The sequence below is a fragment of the Gorilla gorilla genome, chromosome Y, assembly GCF_029281585.2.
Source record: "Gorilla gorilla gorilla isolate KB3781 chromosome Y, NHGRI_mGorGor1-v2.1_pri, whole genome shotgun sequence".
NCBI classification, from domain to species: domain Eukaryota; kingdom Metazoa; phylum Chordata; class Mammalia; order Primates; family Hominidae; genus Gorilla; species Gorilla gorilla.
In genome coordinates, this window is record NC_073248.2 from 18,312,281 (window position 1) to 18,338,237 (window position 25,957).

The window sequence follows — 25,957 nt, forward strand, 5'->3', positions numbered from 1 at the left end:
TGAAAGACAAAGTTCACAAATATAATTCCACATTTGGATTTCACATCATTTTGAAAATTCTTATGCTGATGAATAAAATCCTGCATTCACGTTCATGTTAAATAGGAGCTTTTGAATCATTTTCAGGAATGAAAACAATCCAAGGCCATGCATTAGTTCAGGAAGTAGGTAGAAAGCAGTTGTTATGAAGAAAAGCCATCTTTATTGAAGGTATATTTAGATAGATTTTGAAAGGCTAAGTCAAGATTTTCCTCGTTGATGCTCTGGTGTTTTATCATACTGTGAGAAGACTGTGGCATCAGTAGTTATAGTTACTAGGCTACCAAAGTCTCAGGGCTGCAGTAATTATTATTGAGGAAAGTGGCAGTGTGGTTGGCTGTTTAAGGAGACTAGAGGACTTAGGAGTTTCTACCCAAGGCGCAAGGGCCTGATTTATTGGGTGGCCTTCTTTTGCTGAATAGATAAGATCCAGGAGAAGTGTGGACTCACTGTAGTAGCTAGGGCTTTGAGACTGGTGAAGGCTATTTGTCTCCAACTGCCATTGCCAGATATTGGTCTGCACATAAATGCTTTTCGTAGGCTCACTGACTCCTGTAAATTCCAACATAGAATTTGGATTTAAATCCCTATTCCAAATTATTAATCATAGATTTAATAAGTAGATAATAAAAGAAGTATTCAGAAGGAAGGGAGACATCAGATAAATGCATAATAAACCATCCTGATCAAACACTTTCAAAACTATTACTACAAAAAATCACTGAAAATTAAATCTTAAAAAGTTATTTTAATTGGAGAAATAGAAAAAATGAGACTTGTTTTAAACTCTGATGTGTAAAGATACCATTATTAGAATAAGAGAATAATATAGAATGTCTAATTTATGTGTAGAGCAGCATACTAGCTATATAGTGTGGCTAGAGATTGAAAACCCATGTAAGAAAACTCAGAGATTAACAACAAAATTTTTTCAGAGACTTTGTTCTGTAATTAAAGAGTTTTAAAATGGTTTCCTACTGATCAATGATTCACTTATATTTCTCATTTAGGCATATGCAGTATACTCTTTTGTATAGGGACAAAGTTATGGTTCCTATCACTAGTAAGAAAAAAAAATTGACGGTGTACCACATTTGCATCAGAGTCTTTGTCCTGAGTAATGGAACTGTCTATGTCAGGGTACAGGTGGGCATAGCTGGAAGCTTTCATCACATGCTTCTAATATTTCTGGATTGTCATCAGTTCCTCCTAGAAAGACAAATGGACTATAACTATCCTTAAGAACATATGTTAAATTTAAACCCTAAGTGTTAAGATAAAACTATGATTTGTCTTATCACTTACGTCTCGTCATCACTTTAAACTTGTGTCTGTAAATTTTATACAGAAATTCAGTTCATTTTATCACCATTAACATTTTACATCACACATTTTTTCTATTTCATTATCTTTTTAGCACTTTTCTTTTCTTTTTTATGGTGGGTTTTCGTTCTGTCACCCAGACTGGAGTACAGTGGCCTGATCTCAGCTCACTGCAAACTCTGCCAACAGGGTTCAAGCAGTTCTCCTGCTTCCCCCTCTTGAGTAGCTGGGATTACAGGGATACACCACCACTCCTGGCTAATTTTGTATTTTTAATAGAGATGGTGTTTCCCCATGATGGTCAGACTGGTCTTGAACTCCTGACCTCAGGTGATCCACTGCCTCAGCCTCTCAAAATGCTGGGATTACAAGCATGAACCAACATGTCTAGCCTTTTTTTGTTTGTTTGTTTGAGACAAGTTCTTGGTTGGTCACCCAGGCTGGAGTGCATTGACACAATCTTCACTCACTGCAGCCTTGACCTCCTGGACTCAAGCTATCATCCTGCCTCAGCCTCCCACGTAGCTAGGACTACATGTGTGCAACACCAACCAGGCTATGTTTTTGTTTACGTGTTTAATGATGAAGTCCTGCTATATTGCCCAAGCTGGTATCAAATTCCTGGACTCAGTGTCCTCTTAGTTTAAGTTCCCAAATTGCTGAAATTACATTGGTGAGTCAATGGAGACAGCCTTGTCACTTTTTAATAATTTTTTAAATTCCATTCTGCAAAATTAACAAGTCAATTTTCACATTTGAAATTCAAAATTCCAAGTCAACTTTGAGTAGATTTTCATAAAGAGGTAAAAATGAAACAAAACAATACAAAACCCCTCCTTTTCCTTTGTTCCAAAGTGAGCAAAAAGTTGGGAAGGAAATCGTCACTACTTTGCTTTACAAAACTAGACTGTACAGAGAAAGTTCCTCATATAACTTTTGTTACATCTAAAATCCTTATGCCTTGAACTGTAATATTAAAAATATGAACCTCATTTTTTTAGAACTACTACCCTAATAAGAAAAGTATCCGATGACCTGGTATAATGATTTGTGGCCCAGAGAGCCAGCATTCTGAGCTATTCAGGTTCTTCAGATAGCCCAAGAGTGATAAGAGCCGAAAGCGGGTCTGGACATCTTGGAGGAGTGCAATACCAGGTCATTTCTTGCTGCCCCATTCACCAACTGGAACCTCTCATGCAGTAGAGTGATAGACACCTTCACAACTCTCAGTGGTGCCCCAGGGTGCCTCAGGCCCAGTAACACAGCAGTATCTTCAGGATTCCTGAGTTCATAGGCAAAGATTTATTACAATACACTCATTAGAAAACCTGAACCTTAAACCTACATCAGGCTTTCCAGCATATTGTTTTAGTCGTGATAAACAAGGTCCGCAGATCATCTTCATTGAAATCAGAAATCTATGAATAAAGAGTCCACAGACAATGTGATTGCAGAGGAATTAACTAACAGAGGTACTAATAAGCCAAACACAGTGAGGCAATTTCTTTTAAGCCTAAAAAAAAAAAAAAAAAAAGGTATCTGTATAAGTGATATGGTCATGCATTACAGAAGTGTATTTGGACAGATAAACTTTCAGCAACGTAATTATGGGATAATGAATTATAGAGTATGGGAAGAGGCAGGCACAAACTTACATGTTCCTGACACGGTGGGCAGCTATGAGTACCCAAGAGCTGCCAAGTATGGAACCATTGCAGGTCTGTGCCACAGCTGATGATCATAGCCTTCCAAGGCATGGCATATCGCAGATAAATCTGATCTGCCAAAGCCTAGGGGAAAATTCACACAATTAATTTGAGTATAATTGCCCTATGTAGACCATGTTTTAAAAATTTTAGATCCCTCCTATTTCTGCTAACCAGGTCAGCATTGTTAAATACGACTAGCATACACAAATTACTACCTCTTTTCCATTTTTTAAATGTTTTTCTTTAAAAAAAAAGTTATCCTCCTGTTATGTTTCCAAGTTCATAGTTTCTTTATGTCCTAGCTTAAATTTATTTAGTCAAAGTGTTGGAAGTCATTCCAGCTTTCTCCCCATTGCAACATTTATATAGCTATGATTTTAGCTACTTAAAAGTTATCAAAGTTGATAGGCAACAAAAATGATTTGATTTGGAGATATTAGATAAATAAAGAAAAATTTGGAGATAGGGCACCTGTCTCTAAATTGGTGGGGGCTTATGTTCCTCAACATACAATCTTAGTGTGATATCAAAATGATAGTTTAAATAGAACGTTCAAGTTTGGGGTTAAGGAAAGAGCTCATATTTTAAAAAAATATTTGAGAGTTTCTCAGAAAACTGAGTTGAAGAAATGCTGGTTAATAAATGTATAGATATAAAAATGATGAAGATAAGCTTTCTCTAGAAGGGGTGAGGAAATATAGATGAAATTAGAAGCATAACTATGATCTTAAGTGTAGTTGTCTTTGAATTAGACTTTGTAGGATGTGAGCAAATAATTGTGACCTCCTTTGTGTTTTAATGTATTATTCACTGTAGCTATGACAATGTGTGTTAGCTATAAAATAGCTGTGGTTAATTGCACATTTATTACGTGACACCAAAAGAGATCCCTGAGTTTCTATGGAAATAAATGAATGTACAATAATGTGAAATAGCCATTGCTAATATTGTGATAGGTTTTCTGATAGCCAAGGGAAGGAGAAAACTGATAATCACAGTGTAGTACAGTCTAGTACACCAGCACATAAAACACATTATTTAGCAACTGCTATGCTGCTTCCAAACATCATAATATCTTTAACTTAAAATATACTCAATTTAAAATAATTCTATTACACATGTAAGATACTGTGTGGTAGAAAAGAAATTTGTTTGTGTTAGGAGAGTGTGTCTTAATGTTAGTCCTATTCATCTTCTGCCATAAGAACTTGATCAATCCATTCTACTTAACTAGTATGAGTAAGAAATTAAGATAACTCTAATAATCATGTTTTATGACCTATATTATACAGTAATCTATATCATACAGGGATACTGTGGAAATTGAATCATAGATCAAGTGTGAAATACCTTTGTAAACCACAAGAAAAATAATTTCTGTGATTTGGTAGATAAAAAACTCATATATTTTTCAGGAAGAGCTTTCTTTCCTCTCTGCTTCCCTCTCTTCTTTTCTAATTCCATTCTCTTCTTCCTTTATTTCCCCTACCAAGTTTTTGAGCCTTACTCTGAGGCTGTGGCAGAGAGAAGTGTGGCCAAATAGAAGCAGGGGTGGAGGTAAAAGCTGAAGCATTTGTAGAGGTAGAGACTGAATGGGACATAGAAGCAGAGGTAGTCATGGGCTCTTGCTTGTCCCAGGGAGCATGGCTAGACTGTGCCACTCCCTTGAACCAGGAAAGGAAAGGGTGCACTTGGCTGAAGACCTAGGGCTTTGTGCAATGGTCCTCAAAGTGACTCAAGATTCCCACTTGCACCCAAGTGTCCTTTTGCTGTAGATGGCATGCAAAAGGTGCTCCCAAGTCACCTTGCAAGAAACAAGAGACAAGATATCAAACAATATTTTAAAGGAGGGACAGAAGTAACCTTTGGTTTTCAAGATATTCCTCTTTCTCCCTGATATTTATACCCCATGAATTTGTCACCTGACAGTCAGCCTCCCCCATGGCTTTCTTGGCCTCCACCCAGAAAGTGAATTCATTCAGCTTGAGCCAAAATTGGGCACAAGTGCTGACTTGTAGGATGCTCAGGTGCCGTTTTTGCACAATTCCAGGACTTTCTGATAGAAAACAGAGAAGAGGTGTTTGTGTTTGTCTTCAAATTTTAGCCCACATTAGAGGGAGAAGTATGGTGAAGGGAAAGACAAATCTTTTATTATTCATGAGAGGATACTATTCTCTTCCTAAACATGCTTCTCTTTCATTCCAGTGTCTTCTTCTTTACTCACTCATTATAAGGGACCAACTAGGTAGACAACAGTCATATAGTTGTATATTTTCTCTTGTTCCAGGCTTTGCTCCAGGCATATAGGAAGGACCACGGATTGAAAATGTAGTGGTTGATTCAGGAAGATCAACCCAGGTCCTAGAGGTCCCTTGGGACCTAAATAGGGCATGGCATGCTCAAAGGTGACAATCTCAGCTTGGGCAGGATCCTGAAGGTCAATAAGCCCCACTCGGGCCACAGCCAGGGCTTCTGCATTTTTTCTCGGGAAAAAAATCAAGAAAAAAATCTTATTATTTCCACATTTCAGTGTGAAAAAACCCTGGATTTCACGTGAATCACATGAAGTCCAGGTAAGCACTCAGTTGCAAATAGTACTTTAGAAACTATTTGCAAGGATCATTTGAGACCAACTGGTCAACATGATGAGAATTTTTCCTTACCAACAACAAGAACAACAACAACAAAATTATCCAGATGCAGTAGCATGTGCCTGCAGTCCCAGGTACTTAGATGGCTGAGGTGGGAGCATCCCTTAATATTGGGAGTTTGAGGCTAATGTGAGTCACACCACTGCATTTTAGCATGGGCAATAGAGGGAGAGTCTGTTAGACTCTCCCTCTCTCTCTCTCTCTTTCTCTCCCTCTCTCTGTCTCCCCCGGCTTTCTCTCCCTGTCTCTTACACACTCACAAACACACACACACATAAATTAATAAATAGAAAAGAAACATATTCAGTTAACAATTTCAATGTTTTACTTGCTTTATAATGATATCTTAATCTTGAAATGAAATTGCTTACACTTACATAAAATTGGCACATCTAGCTGTGCTAATGATCCACTATTCATGTAGTATGGATCCAAGCACAAAAATGGGAGAAAGACAGTTGTGCAGAAACTACCTAAGGGAATTCACCAGTTTCTGCCTCCCAACAGTTGGGACAGATAGGGCTAATGCCAGGGCATAATCCGCACTCTGCAGAGGAATCCACACTCTGCAGAGGAATCCACACGTGGTATAGAGTGAGATTAGTGTTACTACCCTCCCTTTTCTAAAATCTAAATTTAGGCTTTTAGAAAAATGCTTGGAAATTCATTATTTTCAATTCTGAGAAAATACATAGAAATATGCATTATCCATCCTACAATTTCAGATATAGTACAGAGGTTATCTTCATAGTTTCCCTTGAAACATTAAAGTATATATATATATATATAAATATATATATATACACACACACATATACTTTATACATATATATACATATATACACTATATATGTGTATCTATAGTGTATATATGTAGTATATTATTATTTATAGCCAAGATTTTATACTATTATCCAATAATGTGTGTATATATGTATATACCTCAAGTGAAAATAATAAAACATTTCTGAGAAGTAAGACTATCTTTAAAATACTGTTCTTAGAATAGAATTGTGTTCATAACACATAGCTCATAAATCCTGTTTGGCAAAAAGAAAAGATATTCTCTCAATATTTAGACATCTCTGCTGATTCATACAATAACCTAAATTTTGGTTTTGCAAAGGTCTGAGAACATAACCTCTGTTGTTACAAACTCTGGTTTTAAGATTCAACAAGAGTCTTCATACCAAGTATATTAACTCAAACATCTGACTAGACTGAAGGTGCCTGTGGTTTCATGGGAAATAACAGCTGTCCTGAAGAGCCAGAAAGCCTGGAAATTTTCTTTCTAAATCACAGCTAGTTGACACTCAACCAGGGAAACACTGAGTTTTGAATACCTAAGAGGTTGTTGTCCAGGCTTGGGTCCAGATTGAGATCCAGGCATCAGGAGAGGTTGTTTTGTTAAAAGTGCGGCTGGAGCAGCGTGCAAAGATGAAAAAGAATGAGAAAGAATTGACTCTTTAGTAAATGCTGAGGGAAATATATTCTGAGGAGGATTAGCAAAAGAGGCTATGGATAGCAGAATAGGAGAGGAGAAATACCTGAGCAATATGGGAAAATGAAGAATGAAGGGAACATACAAGAAGAAAAGACTGAACAAGAAGGGGACAGTGTACATACACATGGAAGAGAACAAGAATGAATAAAGAAAAAGAATTAAGAAAGAGAGATAAGAGACACACTTGGGACATGACGGCTTTCTTTTGTCTTGATAATTTTTAATTTCCTGCCGTAGTGCTGGTAAACAACTCTTCCAGGAAGCCAAATGCTTCTAAGCTGGCTTGGTTGGAAATAATTGATTTTACATTGGCTTTCTGTGGCAGTTATCTCAGTTGACACTATAAAACACCGATCTGGGGAGTAAACAGTTTTTACTGGCAAAAGGGGTACACGTTTAGACAAGCAGCCAAAATGACTCGTTAATAGTGTTTCTCCATTCGGCTTAATTTTAGGAGGAGAAAATGATGCAATTATATCAGCTTTATAATGGGTTCTGGGTCTTAGTATTTCTGTTTCAGGCTGGATCCAGATTCTTACTTTGCCAGCTTTAAGAACACCAAAGGATTCAGTAAGATGAGCTTGAGACTGACCAGTGTCTGCTTGGGTTACAGGCAGTATCCAAGATATGAGTGTTCTTCCTTTAAGCAAGGTCCATGGTTTGATTACTTGAGATAGAACCTTGGGCCAGAATCTTAGCAGAAAGGTTGCAGACTGGATAAGAGGGTGAACTATAGCAACTTCAGGCTGGATCCAGGGACTATTTGAGATTTCAAATAAACCCATGTCTGCCTTTATTCATTTGAATGTAAAACAAAGATCAGACTATATCTTGTTTCCTGCTTGATCCAAGGTCTCACTGCTTGGGTTTCAGGGTGGGTCAAGGTTCGATATGTAGCAGCTCTTTGCTGAGTCCAGGGCCAAAATATACCAACTTTGGTCTGGGACCAGGGAGAGAGAGGCTGACTTTCAGGATGAATCCGAGGTCTAACTGTATCACATTGAGTCTGTAAGCAAGATGTGACTATATCAATTTCAGTCATGTTTCATGGTTTTATTCCTTGGCTTATAGTTCAAATTTGGAATGCTTCAGTTTCAGGTTGGTTCCAGGATCTTATTGAATTCATTTGAGTCTGGAACAGTATCTTATCACTGTATTGGCTTCAGGGTGGGTGCAGGGATGAATTTCAGAGTAAGTCCATGTTCTGATTGTAGCAGGTACATGCAGAGTCCAAGGGTAATTTATGCTGAGTCCAAGGGTAATTTATGCTAAGTTGACTCTGGGTCCAGGAGTGGGTCATTTGTGATTCCACTTGGGTCCAGGGCCAAATTGTATCATTTTGTGTTGGGGACCAAAGTGCAAACACGTCTGCTTCAGGCCACGTCCTAATTGTTTGAGATTTAGGCTCAGTCCATTGTTCTATATTATCAGTTTAAGAATGGGCCCAGAGTCTGACTGTAATGGTTTCAGCATAGGTCCAAGGTTGCAGAACATCACCTTCAGACTGGGTCCAGGGTCTGACTGCATTCTTTACAGATTGGTTCCATGGGTGGATTATTTGCCATTCTGGCTGCATCCAGGTAGTAACTGTTTGAGAATGAGGTTGAGTATTCTTACATTGTTTTGAGTCTGAAACCAAGCACTCACAGTGTTAATGTCAGGCATGGCCAAACATTTCTGGCTTGCATTTCAGCCTGATACAACAGTGTATCAGACATGGACAAGGTCCAGGGTCTGACTGCTTGAAATTCACATGAGTCAAAGGTCTGATTATATTAGTTTTAGATTGAGTCCAGGGGTGGATTGTGCCTGCTTCAGTCCAGATCCATAGTTTACTGTATCATCTTCAGAAACGGACCATGATCTCACTGAACCTACTTCAGATTGGGTACATGTGTAGAAGACATCAGTTTCTGATTAGATCCATGTTTTCAATGTAGTAGTGTTATGTTTGGCCCGGGATTCTAGTTTATTGGATACAAATGCAGTAAATGTGCTCAGTGTTTGAAATTCTGGCTCAGCCCAAGGTTTCATTTTTTTCCGATCCAGTTTTAAATGAAAGTCTGCTAAGCAGAGCTTCAGGCTGGGGCCATTGTTCTGCTGCTTGCAGCACAGGCACTATCCAGGATATAAGTGTTTCAAATTCAGACAATGTCCGTTCATTGTTATTTTCAATTTCATGATGTGTCCATAAAATAGGTGCTTGATTTTCTTCATGAATCACAGGTCGTGAGTATCAGGTTGAGTTGGTAATGAAACTCTATTTTAGCTTCAGGCATTTTCCAGAGTTTCTTAGCTTCAGTTTTACGCATTGTCCAACATGTGCCCCTTTCAGTCTCTGTATAAGAATTTGCATCTGGAAAATCATGATGAGTCCACTTCGAGAGTGTGCAAGCTGCAGCCTTTGTCCATGTGTTCATTACTGGAGACCTAGACTGGGTCCGTGGAGTAATTGATTCTGACACAGGTAGTGTCCAGGTTTTTCCTGCTGAAGGGGTAACTGGGTACATGGTAACATTGTGGAAACTACAGCCCATGCCCCTGGATTTTCTGCTGAGGATTCATCATGGTTCCACAATATAAAAAGATCAGATACAGTCTGTGTCCAGGTAATTCCAACTGGAGACTGCAGCATGCAGTCACAGTATAATTGTGTCACATACTGCCTGTGGAGGGAATGACTGCAGAAGAATCGACCTGGGTCCACAGTGCTAGTATATCAGATACAAAATGTGTCCAGTGTTTTGTTCCTAGAAGCAAAGCTTTGGTCCAATATCAGAGGAAATTCAGCCAGATATCAGGAAAAATTCACCCCCAATATTTCACGTAGGTTCTTATCTATTTTCCCTAAGCATTGGCTGGTTTGAGAAATAAAGGGAAATAGTACAAAAGAGAGAAATTTTAAAGCTGGGCATCCGCGGGAGACATCACATGTCAGTAGGTTCCGTGATGCCCCCCCGAGCCGTAAAACCAGCAAGTTTTTATTAGTGATTTTCAAAGGAGAGGGAGTGTAGGAATATGGTGTGGGTCACAGAGATCACATGCTTTACAATGTAATAGAATATCACAAGGCAAATAGAGGCAGGGCAAGATCACAGGACCACAGGACTCGGGTGATATTAAAATTGCTAATGAAGCTTTGGGCATGCATTGTCATTGATAACATCTTATCAGGAGACAGTGTTTGAGAGCAGACAACCAGTCTGACCAAAAATTTATTAGGTGAGAATTTCCTTGTCCTAATAAGCCTGGGAGCGCTATGGGAGTCTGGGGCTTATTTCATCCCTACAGCTGGACCATAGAAGACGACCACACCGAAAGGGGCCATTTTAGAGTCATACCGTCAGGTACACATTCTCTTTCTCAGGGATGTTCCTTGCTGAGAAAAAGAATTCAGCGATATTTCTCCCATTTGTTTTTCAAAGAAGAGAAATATGGCTCTGTTCTGCCTGGCTCACCAGTGGTCAGAGTTTAAGGTTATCTCTCTTCTTCCCTGAAAATTGCTGTTATCCTGTTCTTTTTTCAAGGTGCCCAGATTTCATATTGTTCAAACACACATGCTCTACAAACAATTTGTGCAGTTAACGTAAACATCACAGGGTCCTGAGGGGATATACATCTTCCTCAGCTTAAGAAAATGATGGGATTAAGAGATTAAAGTAAAGACAGGCATAGGAAATCACAAGGGTATTGACTGGGGAAGTGATAAGTGTCCATGAAATCTTCACAATTTATGTTCAGAGATTGCAGTAAAGACAGGTGTAAGAAATTATAAAAGTATTAATTTGGGGATCTAATAAATGTCCATGAAATCTTCACAATTTATGCTTTTCTGCCGTGGCTTCAGCTGGTCCCTCCGTTAGGGGTCCCTGACTTCCCACAACAGTCCAAGGTGTGACTATGGAAGCTATTGCTTCTATTCACAGATTGACTGCTAGAGATACAGGCTGGGTCCACTGTGCTAATATATTAGATATAGGCAGTATCCAGGTATTTACTGGTGAAGATTCAATTTGGATCAGTCCTATGTATGTGTCAGATGCAGGCTGTATCCATGTAATTAATGCTGCAGATTCAGATTGGGACCATAATCTGGTTGTATTAAATGAAGATTGTGGCCAGGTCTTCACTGTTGAAGATACAGCCTGTCCCAAACTTGTTACTGTATGAGCAAAAGTCTCTGTCCAAGGATTTATTGCTGGAAATTCAGCCTAGATCCAGGGTATAACTTTGGAAGCAGCAGCCTCTGTCCAGGTATTTACTGGTAGACATTCAGTTTGAACCCGTGCTTTCAGTGTAGCATGAAAAGTTTGTGAAAAGAAGATTAATGGGCCGGGCGCGGTGGCTCATGCACGTAATCCCAGCCCTTTGGGAGGCCAAGGCGGGCGGATCACGAGGTCAGGAGATCGAGACCATCCTAGCTAACACAGTGAAACCCCGTCTCTACTAGAAACAGAAAAAATTAGCCACGCGTGGTGGCGGGCGCCTGTAGTCCCAGCTACTCGGCAGGCTGAGGCAGGAGAATGGCGTGAACCTGGGAGGCGGAGCTTGCAGTGAGTAGAGATCATGCCACTGCACTCCAGCCTGGGCAACAGAGCAAGACTCCGTCTCACAAAAAAAAAAAAAAAAAAAAAAAAAAAAAAAGATTAATGATGGAGTTACAGGCTGTGTACACAGTGTGAGTGTATCAGCAGCAGGCTTTGTCCAGGGATTTACTGCCAAAGATTCAGTCTGGGTCCATGGTATGGCTATATCTGTTTCCACCTGTAACAGAGGACTTGGGGCTGGAGATTCAGACTCTGTTCAGATCTTTACAAGTGGAGGCTTAGATTGTATCATGAGATTTCCTGCTGGAAATTCAGCCTGATTCCAAGTGATACTGATGGATATTTTGTTTGGGTCCATAGTTTGACTGTGCCAGGCAGAGGTTGTAACCAGAAACTGATCACTGGTAATTTTATCTGTGTCTATATTATGACTGTATCAGTTAGATCCTCTCTCCTGGCAATTATTACTAGAGATACAGCCATGTACTGCAGTGTGACTCTACCAGTTACAGCCACTGTTAAGGGATTTATTGCTGGCAACAGATCCTGGGCCTATGATGTGACTATTTCAGTTGTAGACTACCTCCGTGGATTTACTGCTACACAAACATCCTTAGCCAATGATGTCACTCTATCAAGTAGAGTGTATGTGCAGGGATTGTTGATTTTAGCGTGAGCCTGGGTCCACAGTATGAGAATTTCTGTCTCAAGCTTTGCTGAGGGATTTACTCCTACAGATTTAACTTGGTTCAGTGGCATAACTGTAGCAGGTGTGGGATGTGTCCCCTCATTTACTTTTGGAGATTCAACCTCAGTACACCATGTGAACATATTCATTTCATATTGTTTCCAGAGATTTATGGCAGGTGATTTGACTTGGTTCCACAATTTGATTGTATAAGCTATTGCCTGTGTAAAATGCTTTAGTGCTGAAGACTTAGCCTAGGTGTATGGTATGAGTGTATCAGATATGGATTGGATCCAAGACTTTACTGTTAAAAATTCAAACTGAGTCCACAGTTTGTGTGTATCAGCTACAGGTTCTGTCCAGTAAACTACTGCTGGAGATTCAGCTTGAGGCCATGGTGTGTCTCTGTCATACATGGACTGTGTCCAAAGATTTACTGCTGGAGATTCAGACTGTGCCTATAGTGTGACAGTAGCAACCCAAGGCAGTATCCATGGATATCCTGAGGTTAATTCAGCCCCTTTCCATAGTGTGATGGTATTGGCTATGGATGTTCTCCAGGTATTTACTGATGGACATTCAACCTGGGTCCAAGGTACGATTATGGAAGGTGTAGGCTGTGTCCATGGAATTACTGCTGGAGATACTTCCTTGGCCCATGGTGTGACTGTGGAAGTTACAGTCTCTGTGCATGGATTTACTGCTGGAGACTCAGCTTGTGTCCACAGGATAAGGTTATGAGATTCAGGTAGTGTACACTGACTTACTGCTGAAGAGTCACCTTGGGCACATGGTTTGATTGTATAAGATACATACTGTGTTCATGGATTTATTGCTGGAAACATATCCTGTTATCTATGGTATAGTAATATCAACAACAGACTTTGTCCAGGGATTTATTGCTGGAAATTCAGGCTTGGTCCACAGCTTGCCTGTATCAGCTATTGCCCGTGTCCATGAATTTAGTGCTGAAGAATCATTCAGGATCCCCTGTGTGATTGTACAAGTTTCAGACTATATCCAGGCATTTCCTTCTACTTAAATTCACCCTGGTTCCAGGGTAGGATCAGGTCAGCTGTACCCTCTCTCCAGGTATTCATTGCTGGCATTTTACCCAGAATCCATGGTTGAGTCCAAAGATACTGGTGGACTTTGAGCCTGGGTCCATGGTAGAAATATATCATGAGCCCAGGGACTTACTCCTAGAATTTCAGCCAGAATCCATGTTGTGAGTAAATCTGTTTCAGACTATGTCCAATGATTTAATAACAGTGATTCAGCCTGGATACACATTGTGACCATATCACATATAGGAGAATATATCCATGAATTCATCACTAGTGATTCAGCATGGGTCCCTAGTGTGATTATATCAGTTCCCAACTATTTCCAGGAATGTGTTGCTGGAGACTCAACCTGGGTTCATAGTGTTATTGTTTCAGTATCAAACTCTATCCAATAGTTTCCTACTGACAAATAAGCCAAGGTCTACCATGAGACTGGGTTAAATTCAGATGGAGCCAGGTATTTACTGCTAAATATTCAGGCTGCATTTTTGTCCACAGATTTATTGGTGGCATTTCATGAAGGATCCATGGTATGACAGTTTCAGCTACAGTTTTTGCTCAGGGATTCATAGTTAGAATTCTATCCTGGCTCTATGTTGTGACTGTCTTCGCTATAGGCTCTGTCAAGGGAAATAAGTCTGGAAATTCTTCTTGGTTCCAAGGTGTGACTTTACCAGACACAGAATGTGTCCAGAGATTCACTGCTGCAGATTTGGTAACAGTCCACAGTATGATTGGATAGTACTCTGAACAGGCTGAAGTGACAAGATCATAGGTTATTGCAACATCAAACTCTCTGGCTCAAACAATTCTTTCACCTCAGCCTCTCAAGTAGCTAGGGCTATAGGCACACTCCAAAACACCCAGCTAACTTTTTTTTTTATTTGATTTATTTTTTCTAGAGACAGCATCTCACTATGTTCACCAGGCTTGTCTGGAACTCCTGGCCTCAAGTGAGGCCCTGCCTCAGTTTCCCAAAATACTGAGATAACCGGCATGAGCCACTGTGGCTTCAAAGACTTTTTATATAAGTTCCCTGTTTCTCATTTTTTAAAAAATCACTGAAAATGCTTCTGGTTTATTTATTTGTGATTAAGGAAAATGCATGTCTTTATGCACATTTATAGAACTGTTAATGTGTTTCTACAACTGCCCCCCCGCCCCCACCCAAAAATGCTAACTTTGCCTTTATAAGTACCCAGCAGTCTTCTTGTGGCTGACTCTAGATACATAAATTATTATTTCTAGTCATGTGACTATGTTGATGGTGGCAGAAGGAGGGATCTAGAAGCTTAACTGACAACGTCTCGATATTGCTGCCAAAGCTACTGTGATCTGAAGGAATAGAGATGAGAAGGATATGAGATATGCATTACTCCATCAGGCAATTGATAGCATGTTTTTCCTAAGAGATTTTATAGCATAGCTTTCAATCATTAAAAAATATCCCTGAGATAGTTCAAATTCTCCTTTCTTTCCATCGTATCTCATATGTACTTACTTTATAGACTCTAGGATTGTGGCAAATCACCTTACAACAAGTAACAGAATACAGAACAATTTCAAGGCCTGATATTGTGACTTTACTTCTATTTTTACCAATGTGAAGTTGAGTAATATGGATTCAATTGTTTATGTTTTTTAATAAACTTGATTTTATTTTTTGATTAATTTTATTTTTACTGTCCACCTCTGAATTATATTAATGATATAGAGAACTTGACTCTTGTGGCTTACTCTGATATTGGTATATACCCAGCAGTGAGATTGCTGGATCATCATATAGTAGCTCAATTTTCAGTTTTTTGGAAAAATAAAAGATATGGAAGGAACCTAAGTGTCCATCAGCAGATAAAGGGATAAAGAAAATGTGGTACATATACACAATGGAGTATTATTCAGCCATACAAAAAGAATGAGATCCAATGATTTCCAACAGCGTGATGGAACTGAGATCATTATGTTAAGTGAAATAAGCCAGGCACAGAAAGATAAACATTGCATGTTCTCACTTATCTGTGAGATCTAGAATAAAAATAATTGAACTTATGGACATAGAGAGTAGAAGGATGGGTACCAGAGACTGGGAAGTGTAGTGGGGGCCTGGTAGGGAGGTGGGGATAGTTAACAGTTTTAAAAAAACATAGAAACAATGATTGTGACCTACAATGTGATAGCATACCAAGATGACTGTAGTAATAATAACTTAATTATACATTTTAAAATAATTAATGAATGTAATTGTATTGTTTGTAATTCAAGTGATGAATTTTGAGGGGATGGATAGCCCATTCTTCATGATTGGCTTATTCCAGATTGTATGCCTGCACCAAAACATCTCATGTACCCCATAAATTATACACCTACTATGTCCCCACAAAAAGAATTAATTTAAAAATAATATTATGAAGAGAATATACCAAGAGGGAAATAAGCCCTATCTTCCAAATCATAATTTTTCTTTTACAAGGTTTGTTTTATTTATGTTTTTATGTCTCTATCATTCTCTCTGCTACACACACACACACACAAACACACCTTCACACACGCACACATACACAAGATGATAATCTGGCCAAACGTAAGTTTGGAGATATTGACTTACAGTTTACCATCCAGATTGTCAGGTCTGAAAGTGATTAGAAAATCAAGTATCAATCATCCAATATTTGGAAAAAATTTGTAAGCACATATCATGGAAGTTGTTGATAATATGTCCTTTAAGTACTATAGATTTTAATGCTGTTTTTAATGTTGGTTAACTGGGAATTTTTATGATCTTGCTATTTTATGAAAACAGTTAAATCAGAGACAAATTATAATGTATTGCTGCACTAATTTAGACGGTGTCATGAATACCATACATATGTATTTATGGATATACAGACATAGATCCTTTTTTTACAAACTTCTCTGAATTTACAAACTTCATATAATTATGAATTATGGCATTTATTTTTGATGTTCTTTTAGTCCAAGTGAGAAAATTATCTTTTTTAAAATCACCAGTTGTGGTAAGTAAATACACTGTAGCCCAGACGTAGTCCCAGCACATTGCTAATGTCTAGGCAAATTATTCCCTGAAGTTAATAATTAGTAGAAGTAGCTTTAGACTTTTACTAGGATAAATGCAACTTTGATTTTATGATGAGATTTATATTTAATGTTGAAGACTTGTTTGATCAATGAGACTGGGGAGTCTATTGGGAAAAATAAACAAGACCTTCAGGGAGAGCTGCAAGGCTGAAGATCTAGATCAGCATAATTCAGGAATCCAGATGAGCCTCAAGCCCTAAGTTGGATGGTATTGCTCCAAAACTTTTATCACTGCTTTCATATCCATTTCTGGACTAGCATTTTCAATGCATGGAAAAAAATTAGGTGGATGTATTTATAAATTATTCAGGACAGTATCCTACTTAAGCACAATACTGTATGCGTGCATTTGAGTGTCATGTAAGGATTAATATTTTGATTTACTGTAAAACAGTAAATTACTGAACTCCTAGAGGACCATCCTAAATAATATAAAGAAGACATGGTCACTATCTATTGTTCACCTAATAAGTACCTGACACTATGCTAGGAACTAGGAAGTGGGTAGTGGGAATTAATGAGTCTGTCTGTCAATTGTTTTTATATATTTTATATATATATGTGTGTGTGTGTATGTGTATAATTTCTATTTTAATTACTGAGCATCTGCTATGTGTCAAGCACTGTAATGGACACAACAGACTCAGTAGTATGCAAAACTAACACACACTTTGACCCCACGGAGTTTGCAATGTAACAAGGAAAGTATACGTGAAACTGAATGTTACAAAGAAGAATGCCAGAAGAGCAGGACAGCTTTCATGAAGAAAGAATTATTTCCGATGCTTATGAACTTCACCTACATTTTCAATCTTGTAAATATAAACATGCTGTTCTTTATACAAAATCCCACTGTGGACTCACAAGCACAGATAGGGTACACGCAGGGATTGTTTTCCCACAGCTGAGATAAACTGACATTGAATATCAGCCACTCTCAGCTAATCTCTTAAATAGACACGCATGCTTAAGGAATGCATGGACTAAATTAGCCTATGACACAGGGTGAAGACAATTTAACCCCAAATTAAATCAGCAACTTGTTCCCTCTTGGTTCACTTTAATTGTGCTAATTACCAAAAACCCGAGTATGTGGTCAAGCTGGGTACAGAAGGTGTTAGACAACTTCCATGTATTTTTATTTACTTTTCAAGTCTCTAAACCTGAAGAGCAAAAAAGGCAGGTGCTGTTAATACCATTTTATGGATGAGGACACCAGGACTCATAGTTAATAGCCCACCCAAGATCAAAAATTCATAATAAGAGCTATTTCCAAACTTCAAAGCACAAATCTTTTGGCTATGAACTCTTGTCTCTTTGCTGAATCAGATTACATACTATCCATATACTTTGTGTCATTACATAAAAGAAAACTGCTCAGTTATATGCACTTTAAGCCTTCTAGGTATATTCTATCAAAAAAACACAAGACCAATTCAGAAATAAAAATTGCATTAAAATTTATAAATTTGAGATATTTACTTGGTAGTATTCATGACTCAGAAAGTAGTAATGTAATGCATGCTTATCACATATATTATTCACTATAAAATAATAAAATAGTGCATTCCTAGGTAAAATTCGAGCAAACTCCATCTCAAAAAAAAAATATACTCCCAGGTCTACAGAGAAAATGCCAGTTTAAATTCAATTCTGCTTGCTCCCATAGAATAAAATAACCCTGTGCCTTTAAATTACAAAAACAAGAACCTTTCTGTTATGTAAATTTATGTCCCAAATGAGTGTAGTAGATAGTGCATATACCACCACTGATATCTGTGGCTAGGTAACTGGAAATATGTAACCTGCAAATATCTATAATATTAATATTTATAATATCAAATACCTATAATACAGAAAGCCAAACAAGAAGTATAGGTTGACAAAAAAAAAAAAGAATAAACAGGCCACATGCATGACTGCAGCTCAATAAAGCATGCTGCTGTCATTTTGTGGTAGATTATAGTTTTACTGTAATTAAGTACCAAGAAACTCTAGAAGATGTAGGGTGCATTCATGCATGAGTGCATACACATGTATTTTTGTTTTCTCATTTTTATTGATAATAACAGTAATAATCATTGCAGAAAATTCAGAAACTGAGTTTATAAAACTCTAAAAATTGTACAACCATTCAGAAGTAAATGCTACTGCCTTTTTCCCACATTTCCTTGCAGATCACCAATTATATATCAGATTGTTTTATGTATTTATAATGATTATTTCCTCACTGCCATCTATTCTTTAGAAAGTACTTGGATCACTCTACTATAATTCATTTAACTATTCCCTTTTTAAAGGAGGTTATGAATTTGCCTGGCTATTTTTCTTTTAAATTTTACAAATTCGATAGTTTGAAATAATAACTCAATGATTTATTTACATTGCATTTATTTGATTACCAGTGAGAGTGAACAAGCGTCTCAATGTTAATTGATTATTTTCATCCCTTTATTAGTTGGTTTTTTGAGCATGTTCTTTATTTTATTGAGAACAGTATCTTCTTTCTCTAAAAACCACAACAACTACAGAAATTCAAAAGCACATTACTGAGGAAATGTATTCATATTTGGCAAATAAAATAACATGATCGTCTCATGACAACCCTTCCAATGTGATACCTTAGAAATAGTTTTTTTTTTTCCTAAGTTGTCTTAAATAAAAAATGTTGCCTTTCCAAACCTAGCTTCAGGGGTAAAATAATAATAAAAATTCATTTGAATCCAAAATATGCAAGAACCATTGTGTCCAGCTCCTGTGGGTAGACAACGTAAGCTACTGAAATCTGTCTGATGCATAAAACGGGTTCTTTTTCCTCCTTAATGATTCATTCTGCTGGATTGTCATACTCATATTAACAGTTAAATATTTCTAAGTCATCCAGACAGGACTTATGAATCAGAATGTGATCTTCATACCAGTGATTCATTTAATAAAATTATTTATGACACTACAGAATTGATATTTTGAAAAAGTATGAAAAAATCTCTTACACAGCACAAATAAAAAAAATCTTTAAATGATATGAAATACTCTATTTTACCATTATTACTTCTAATAATAACACCAAAATTTGCATTTATCTTATTTGACTTTCACAGCAATCCACAGACCTAGAAAGTAGAGGCATTTTCATACTATTTTTATAAAGAAAGAAAGCAATGCGCAAAAGACATTGAGTAAAAACCCAAGGTCACATGGTTAATTAGTAACAATGAAGAGACTGCAAATTTACCCTTCTGTTTCTAAATCCTTTACTCCCATTTTCTTAACACTACTGACCCACCTTCTACACAATTATAGCATCATTGTCAGAGTTCTAGGTTTCTGTTAATACCCTATTTGGTCTACAGGTGATGTTCAACTACACCTCTCTGTTTACAACCAATCTGTGAAAGGGCAAGACAGGAGGTTTCGAGTGAAAGCTTCTTAAGGAAATGTAGAGGATGTACTGTCCTTTCAAATAATATCTGCTCAGGATAAGTCTCTGGGTTAGCCTGATCTATTTTGTACTGTCATTCATCTGTAGCATTATTCATACCGTTCTCTGAGCCTGGAAGCCTGGAAGCCTGGAATGAATGCTTTAGTTCATTCTTTCTCTCTCCCTTCTTGCTTCTCTCTCTCTCTCTCTCCCCTCTGTCTCTCTTGTCAGTCTCTACCCACCCCATTCTCCAAGGCCTACCTCATATGCCATCAATCTTTCTCATTATCTTCCACAAATTGAATATGATAATTCTTGCCTCTGAACAAACACTACTAAGTAAACTTACCTTTTATTTTAAACCTATACAAGTTGTCTTACTCCCTTGTCTGACTCTACTATAATTCATTTAACTATTCCCTTTTTAAAAGAGGTTATGAATTTGCCTGGCTATTCATAGTCCTGTTTTAAATGATTTATGGTTGTGCCTCACATGTGAAAGTGTTCAATATCATTAAGAAAAATCAGGTACAGATACACATCTGAGGAGGTATTGGCATAGACAATTGATATAGGCATATGAGCCTCTAAAATGGGTTAATGTCACAGAACCAGAACTACCTATAAGTATTAAAGTACAACCTACTTTCCTAATTGTAGCATGTAGCTGAGAACAACCTCCAAAGACGTGAATAATTTGCACTGGGGCCCTTCAGAACCTGATTACGCTTCCAAAATGCATCCAGCTTTGACTTTAATGACAACTTCAATTATTATTTCTCTAAATTCAGTGATGGCAAGGTGTGTGATTGCCTCCTTCTAATTGCTTTCTTCTAACAGCTTTCTGTCTGTTTGAATAGGTCCCACAGCATAAGTTATGCATATTTCAGCAATAGAAGCAAAAAACACTTGTGCCCAAATGACATTCGCGACTGACTTCACAATCTGCTCCAGGATTTACTCTAGGTGTTGCATCCCTAACATAGATCTTCCATACTGAACAGCTTCAATCTCTTCCAGTACATAGTACTGGAGTTTTAAATAACTGCTTGAAAGTCAACTGTGGTATGATCAAGACCCTAAGCAAGAAATTACGTGTAAAGAAAAGATTTCTTCTCCTTCCTAGGCTTGTTAATTCATCAGCAAATGTGAGGAATTATAAAATAGGAAGGGTTTCCAAGTCTTACTGTGCAGAATCACCTGGGAAGTTTTCATTTTTATAAAAAACACAGTTTTTTTGTCCTCATCCCGGTTCCATAGAATGAAAATGTCCAGGGATCATTCTAATATTTCTAGTCCATAGATCCCTGTTGAGATACAATAGATTAAATGGTCTCTAAGGTCTCAGGCATCACTAGAATTGTATAATCCATGAATATTTATGAAATCCTAATGATAATAAGAAAATGCTTTTTCATCCATCTAGACCCATCAGGCAAGGAATGTTCAACTGAGTATCAGGAGACTTGGAATAAATTGTGGCTTTTTCTTGACTTTGTAATCTCAGAAAAGTCCTTTCCTCTTAGGTCTTCAGTTTTCTCATGTATAAAATAAAATAATTGGATCAAAGCATAATCTAATCTGTGATGCCTTGTGAGTTGTGCCTGCAGAAGTTCAAATAAGATAGATGAGGATAAGGCTAACACAAAGACTTGTGCCACTAGGGGAAAGGCTGTTGACTATCTCACACGGGTATATTCATTATCATGATGCCAAGGCCTGAGATCTACTCTGCAGCCTTTTTGACTCAGTGATCTAAGTTATCAGCACTCAGAGAGTGGGTAGATTCACATTGTGCTGGCTCACAAGACTGATCAGAAATACAAATAATTAGTTTGCAGTGAAAAACAGGACTATCATAATAACTAGGCACTGTAGATGAGGCATCTTTTTTTCTATGGACTTTCTCTATGTAAAAGATACAGCATGGAAAGCTACCTGTAATGAAAATGCCAGGAACTTATTTATAATGAAAAAAACATAACTGAAAGAGAAATAGGCAATAAATAACTTTGGTGAGAGCAGTCTCTTTTTGAAAGTAAGATCTACCTAGAAAGACCCAAAAGTATTCTTTTGGTGAGCCTAGAGCCATAGCAAAGGGAGTTAGAGGAATTAGCAAAAAAATGTGAGTACATCTCTTACTGTTTTGATTTCAACTCCCTTTACCCTTTCCCAAATTAGCTCAGAAACTTCCACAAACCTAGACTTGCAGGAAGTATTCAATAAGGATCTGCCTTTCAGAAGCTGAAAAAGACAAATAGGGCAGCAATGAGGTAGGGTGAAGTAGTAATGAGAAATAAGTTTAAGGACAAATCATATAGAACTCCAAATTCCATAACAATGAGTATAAACAGAATTTGTAGGCATGACAAGCTATAGAACATCAAATTTCAGTTAAGTGGCATGTTTGACATACAACTGAACTGGAGTCAATTGGTGATATCTTGAAAAGTTAGAATGAATATGGAACTCTATCCAATATATGGCTAGTGGTTAGAGCATTCAAGTGTGTTCATGTGACATTCAGTCAAAATCTAGTAGCAACATATAGTATTTTAAAAGGAATAGATGTTGGGAGCAAGTATAATTCAAAGAGAGATCTCAATTTCAAGTTAAGTAAAATATTAATGTACATGTTAACTTAGTGAACTCCCACTGGACAGAAAATGGCATAATTTGAGCAATAATAACTTCAATGGTCAAAAACACATCACACGTATAAAAATAAATAAATTGAGAGTGATAAAAACTTATTAGATACCATTGGAAGTTACTAAGGTATCAACCCATTTTTCTGAAAACAGATGAAGTGGAAAACTTAAGCATTCAGCTTCCCTTTCCAGATGAAGTGCATTTTAAGATAAGCTAATTACTGAGGAGAGAAAGTTGTCCTTTGTTGAACTGATGGATTCAAAAGGAATGATAGAATGAGAAAATCTCCATTTTATATCCCCTAAAGGCATAATGTACCTTGACAACAATAATCACTTAATTCTAAAAACCTTAGTTGAATTGTTAGTGAGAAATTTGGTGATGGAAGGGTCAGGTTGACATCATCTGAACCCACAATAACAGTTTCCATTACTGGAAAAAGGACAATCAGACATTATGTGCCTCCAAGGTAATGTAATGAAAAGTACACACCACCGCTCACTAAATATTCTTGCCTAAAATTGGACCAAAATACAATTAAGGCTCTAGAGCTACACACAATTTTATGGGAAATACCAGAAAAAGAGGAATATATTAAATGAGGTCATGAGGAACCAATCTGTGATATTCAGAATATGGGATGGTCTATAGGATAAATGGTCTGGTTTCTCTCTCAATCAGTTGCATGATCTGAGGGAAAGTTGTGTATAGATGATATTAGATGGTGTTAAAGAATTTAATTTTCTTAGGATAATAAGTTAATGTTATTAAGTATGATAATGACATGGTGATATGTAACATCTATTTAAAATATTATTGTCAGAGATGTGCATTTAAGTATTTTCTGGTAAAATAACATAATGCTGTAATATTTTATAAACCCTTCTCAAATAAAATTAAAAGAGTAATTGGATGATAGAAGGCTCAAAATCCCAAAATAGTGATGGTTGTTGACTACATGATGGATACATCATAACTAATTACTGTTCTCTTTACTTTTGTGTGGATTCAAAAATTTGCATAATAAAATGTTTTTTAAAATTACTGAATATGAATTGATCAGATTAGAGAAGAACAGGTGGACAACACCTTTCCAAGAGTTACTACAGAGTAGCAAATCAGGGATGCCCCTTCTAAAAATCGTAATGCCATGCAGAACTTCCTCTAACATAGCACTTATCACTCTATATAATGCTTACCTACTCAAATGCCAGTTTCCCTATATTATGTGTTGCTTATTCTTTAGTTTTTGCTATAGATTGATTCTTTATCTATTTCCATGTTGTACTATTTTCCATGAATCTGGCCTGCTTGGGCTTCTTTACCCTCTGGCTTCCAACTAGATTTGGCCAAAGGAAAATACTGTCAAGATATCTGAGGGTGGAAGGAGAGAATGAAGTACTAATTCCTTTGTTTCCTTCTCTTATAGGCTGCAATTTGTCTGGGCTGATTTGTCTATCTGTTAATAGCTCCCGTGGTCAAAACTTTCACACAGATACAACTTTCACTGCATGCTCCAGGAAGTATTTCCTCCCCTTGCCTCTTTAGGCCTAGGAGTAGTAGTAACTTTTGAGTATGCCATCTGTTTTTTGCTAAGACCCTGACTGATAACGACTATAAGATTCATTAAAGCTTACAAATTGTCTCACTGTCTTTTGTTCATTGTGATACCTACAATATATGACTGCCTGCCATCTAGGAGACAAAAAATAAATATTAGTTAAAAGAAAAGAAAAATAGAAGGATATGAATAAAATCCCACATTAATTTACAATTAAAAAAAGTAACTGAGAAATAGAAAAATACATGCTTATTGTTTTCTTTTAAAAATAGTCCATTCATTAGTCAGTTTCATGGTAAAATTGAAAAAGTTAGCCATTGTATTTAAAATGTCATGACAAAGATAAAAAGACATGTTATAAAAATCAAAAACAGTGTTCTCAAATTATCATTATTTTCAAGTCATGTATTTTTACTCTGATAAAATCCTACTAAAACAATGTCACCTCTTCCAAATAAATAAATAAGTGCAATGAAAGTCTGTTTTATAAATTAACAAAATTATTCTAAAGTTCTCATGGGAGAATAAATACATGAAATTAGATAAATTTCAAAACAGTAAGTGGTGGGGAATTAGCTTCACTAAAATATATATATATATAATTAAAACAAGATATTTATTAGAAGAATTCTCTTCCTGATAATGGTGAACTAATGATTTGTAATTAACCACTCTAAGAACAGGTAGAAAACTTGTACTATGGTAAATAAATGCCACATATATATATATATATATATATATATATATTTCAATGTATGATTGCTCTATCAGAATATCTAAGAACAACTAGAAAACTTACACTATATATATGCTAAATAATAGCTTACATATACATATATAATATTTATATATGTTATATATATATATAATATTTTCAACTTACAATAGGTTTATCTGAATGTAACCCAATCATAAATCAAGGAGCATATTAAGTGTCACATCTGCAGCAACATAAAGTAAAAAAACAAAATTGTAAGCCAAGACCATTATAAGCCAGGAAACACTTGTATTTTAGGCAAGTATAAAGCAAATGATGAGTAATCACAAATATATAATTAATTACACTAAATGTAAATACAATAAATATTTCAACTAAAAACTAAGGTCATCAGACAGGATAAAAGGAACAAAGAAAATTATAACTAAGTGGTGCTAATAAAAGTTATATTTTAAACATATGGCTAGAGAAACTTTTAAAGTAAAAGTTTGTGAAAAATATATTACTGAAATAGTAACCAACAGCAAGTTAGTGTAGCTATATAAAAAGAAAATAGACTTTAGGAAAATTAATTACCATACACTAATTCTAAATGCATATGCATCTAATGACATATTCTTAAAATATAAAGAGCAAACATGACCAAATTAAAGAACATATAGACAAATACAGAATTATAAATAAATTTTTAAACACATCTCAGTAACTGATGTAACTATCAGGAAAGATTCTTCTTGATGTAATCGACATGTGTAGAACACTGTGCCCAACAATGTCAGGATAAATATTATTTTAAAGGGAACAAGGAGCATTTTCCAAAACTGTACACATGCTGTTCCATAGATCAACTTTCAATGAATTTTCAAGAAATGAAAGTCATATAAAACACTCTCTGCCCAGAGTGATACAAAGCAGTAAATAAGTAAATACTCAAATGTGTGAGCTTTAAGTAATGGACTTTAAAATTACCCATTATTTAAA

At 36.7% G+C, this 25,957-nt stretch overlaps 1 pseudogene; it reads right to left on the reverse strand.

The window, feature by feature from the left end:
• Positions 1-319: 319 nt before the first annotated feature.
• On the reverse strand, positions 320-4,690 carry LOC134757946 (serine protease 52-like; annotated as a pseudogene).
• Positions 4,691-25,957: the final 21,267 nt, after the last annotated feature.